Source organism: Elephantulus edwardii, unplaced genomic scaffold (assembly GCF_000299155.1).
Source record: "Elephantulus edwardii isolate Elephantulus edwardi_28Jun2011 unplaced genomic scaffold, EleEdw1.0 scaffold00145, whole genome shotgun sequence".
In the NCBI taxonomy this organism is placed as follows: domain Eukaryota; kingdom Metazoa; phylum Chordata; class Mammalia; order Macroscelidea; family Macroscelididae; genus Elephantulus; species Elephantulus edwardii.
In genome coordinates, this window is record NW_006399895.1 from 3,411,243 (window position 1) to 3,415,114 (window position 3,872).

The following is a 3,872-nucleotide window of genomic DNA, read 5'->3' on the forward strand; positions in this document are numbered from 1 at the left end:
AGAGAGAGAGAGAGAGAGAGAGAGAGAGAGTATATGTGTGTGTATATACGGAGATTGAGATTTATATAGATAGAAAAGAGAACTCTGGTAGCATGCTAACCTAAAAGTCAGCCTTTTAAATCTAGCCGGTAATCCAAGGAATAAAGACTGGCAGTCTCCTCCCATTACAATTTACAGCCTCAGAAACCCAGCTTTGAGTTGCTTCTGGCAAGGATTTGAGGGGAGGGGAAATAATTGTCAAGAAAAGCACATTATGAGACCACTTGTGGAGGGAACAAACACATACTCAAAACACTGCATTTCCCATAGGTAAACACTGTGGGTATATCTTATAGGTATAGGTAATAATGCAGGATCCCCCGTGGCGCAGGGTTTAAAACATTCGGCTACCAACTGAGAGGTCATCAGTTTGAAACCTCCAGCTATTCTTCAGGAGAACAAGGAAGCAATCTTCTTCCATAAAGATGACTGCCTTGAAAGCACTAAGAATAACTCACCATCTGAGGTCAAAGAAGCAGCATTTGCTCAAGGATAAATCTGTGAAAGCAGGAAGGGCTGGGGTAGAAGGGTTAATGGAAATGAGAATCACAGGGAGGAAGTGGGGGAAAGTGGGATCATTTCTTGAGTATTATAATTCATATTATGAAACAATGTGTATGAATGATTAAAAATCAATCTGCTTTGTCAATTTTCATCAAAACACAGTAAAAATAAGTAAATAAGCCTCACCAAAGAAGATCTTAAAAATAAAATTAAGGGGAGCTCTGGTGGCCTAGTGGCAAGAAGCTGCAACTACAATCCCCGAGGTGCACGGTTTGAATCCACCAGATGCTCTGCCGGGGAAGGAGGGACAATCTCCTCCTGTACCAGTCAGATCTGATTTGACGGTACACGCACACTAAAATAATAAAATAAAAAAAATTTAAAAAACAACAGGAAGCAAACAAAAAACCACAATACACCTGCATATATTTGAAACTGAGAAAGAATTAATTACAGCTTTGCAAACAGGAGAGGGTTGCACTGCCTCCGAGAGGATCGCTGTGAGCGAGAACTGACTCGCTGCTAACAGGAGCTATCAACGCAAAAGCAAAAATGCTTGAAAGGATATAAAATAAACTCCCAATAGTCTCCTCACATGGGGGGGGATGCAGGGCAGGAAGGGGCCTCTGCCTGAGGCAGGAAGCGCAGTCATCAACCAGCACTTGAACCTTGTTACCTTATTTTTTCTCCATAAACTCAATGTCAACTGCGCATGCTAATGCCTGGACCTCAAATGATCTAGCTGACCTTTTTCGAGTTCCTCTGGAAAAAAAGGAAACTTTTTATTATTCACAGCTGCCAACTTGATCGTGTTCTGGCTCAGAGATGAACCAATTTAAATGTGCTTTCCCAGGGTTAGAGGTTCAAAGAGTGATTTGATGGGGTGGTATCAGGACATTCAGTGGTAACTTCTCTGCAGGCAAAATTTCCTTTTTGTCTCCATCACACACACCCATGTTGTGCTGTAGAGGGGCGGTGGGGAGTATGCTAGAAATCAGAACCGACCGATGGCGGCAAGACTTGGGTTTGGGGAAAATAATAATTGCTTCACACAGTCAAATGGTATGCCATCAATTCAGGCCCTGGTCTTCGCAATTACTTGCTGTGCATCAGAAAGCTGGACACTGACTAGAGATGATAGGAGAATTGATACCTTTGAGCTGTGGTGCTGGAGAAATGTGTTGAATATACCATGGACTACTAGGACAAACAGGTTCATCCTAGGGAAGGTGAAACCAGGCTGCTCCTTGGATGCAAGGATTCTGAAGCTCCATCTGACATACTTTGGACATGTTACAAGGCAGACCAGTCCTTGGAGAGGGACTTCATGCTCGGGAGGGTGAAGGGACAGTGCAAGAGAGGAAAATCCTGGACGAGATGGATTGATTCAGTGACTGGGGTAATGGGGGTCAGTGTATCAGAGACAATAAGATTGACACAGGATAGAGCAGGGTTTAGGGCTGTTGTACATAGGGTCGCTATGAGTTGCAGGTGACTCAACAGCACATAACAATAATTGCTTCACAAGATTTGTGAAAAAATACTAAACTGGTGTGAATCACCCAGGAATTATATCTTTTTTTAAAAGTAGAAAATGTCACCTCCAGAGAGTCTTCCAAGGACCCTCTGCTTCTCTGAGACCAGGTATATGGTTGTTGTTATACTATATAGTGTCTGAGAGCAGCAGCTGGTGGCCTTGAACCACATGACCTCAGGATTGCAGCACAGCTTCTCTGAGACCAGGTATATGGTTGTTGTTATACTATATAGTGTCTGAGAGCAGCAGCTGGTGGCCTTGAACCACATGACCTCAGGATTGCAGCACAGCTTCTTGCCACTAGGCCACCAGAGCTCCCTAAAACCTGGCATGTCTCCAAAATCCCCTGCTCAGGGAATCCATGCTGGATCAAATCCATTCCTTAAAGGTGAAGAAGGGCAGTCCCCATGCCGAGACGATAACTGCAACCAGAGGGCAGACCCATGACCACACTGAAGAGAATCCTGCATGGCAAGGCCTTCAGTAGTATTTATTGTTGTTACTAGGTGCTGTCCAACTCACAGCAACCTGTATGTAAAACAGAGCCCCAGTGGTGCAGTGATTAATTGCTCGACTGCTAACCAAAAGGGCAGCAGTTTGAACCACTATTCTTTGAGATGGCAGCACAACTCCTTACCCACTAGGCCACCAGAGCACATTAATGATGGAATTGACTATAAAATATTGCTAATACATGGCACTGAAAGAATTTATTATACTTATAATATGTGCTATTATGTTTAGTTGTTACTATTTATGTGTGACGATGTCGTTTTTAGGTGCCGTCGAGTATGACTCAGTGACCCTAGAAACAATGGATGTGAACCCGGTCTGACCCTGTGCCATCCTCATCATTCTTGACACACTGCAGCCTCTGCCGCAGACACTCTATCAATCCATCACATTGAGGGTCTTCCTCTTTCACGGACTCTCCACCTTTCCAAACTTGATGTCTTTTTCCAAAGCACATGTCCACATGAAGCTTCGCCGTCCTCGCCTCGAAGGAGCCCTCTGGTTGTGGCCTGCATACTGGTCACCTGGAGAGCGGGGATAGCATCTCTGTCGACCGGTTCCCCAGGTCTGCGGCGGCCGGTGCCCTGCATCCTGGTCACCTGGCAAGCAGAGACAGCATCTCTGCACGGGGACAGCATCTCTGCCGCTCCCCTGCATCCTCATCACCTGGCAAGCGGGGACAGCATCTCTGCCGGTCCCCTGCATCCCAGTCACCTAGTGAGCGAGGACAGCATCTCTGCCGGCCGCTCCCCCAGGTCTGCGGCGGCCCGAAGTGCACCCCGGAGGAGGGCCCTGCAGTCGAGGGTCCGCACTGCGCACGCGCAGATACCAATGGTCCGGAACCGGACTAATAAGAACCCTTCCTCATTTTTCCTCGTCCTCTGCGCTCCTCGCGCGATTTCGCTACAACTTCACTCTAGAGGGGAAACTGAGGCTCCCAGGCGAGCCCGCCCCTCGCCCCCCAGTTCGCGCAGAACCCCGCAAACTCCGCACCACCATCTCCCCATCGCACCGCCCACTACAGAGTCCCGGTCACGCCTCCCCAAGAGGCTTCGGGAGGCCGCTGGGAACGCCGCCCCGATCGCTCCCGGCCTCGAGGGGCCCGGAACCCGCAGTGGGGGTCGGAGCACCCTACTGGCCGCGCTCCCCAAGTCCGCCTGGGATCTCGAGCGCGGCCAGCGGCTCCCCGAAGCCCCATCTCGGCCGGCTGCGAGGGGCGGAGTGACGAGTGCGCGTGCGCCGCCAGGATGGTGCGCGCGCGTCCGCAGGGCGAGCTCAC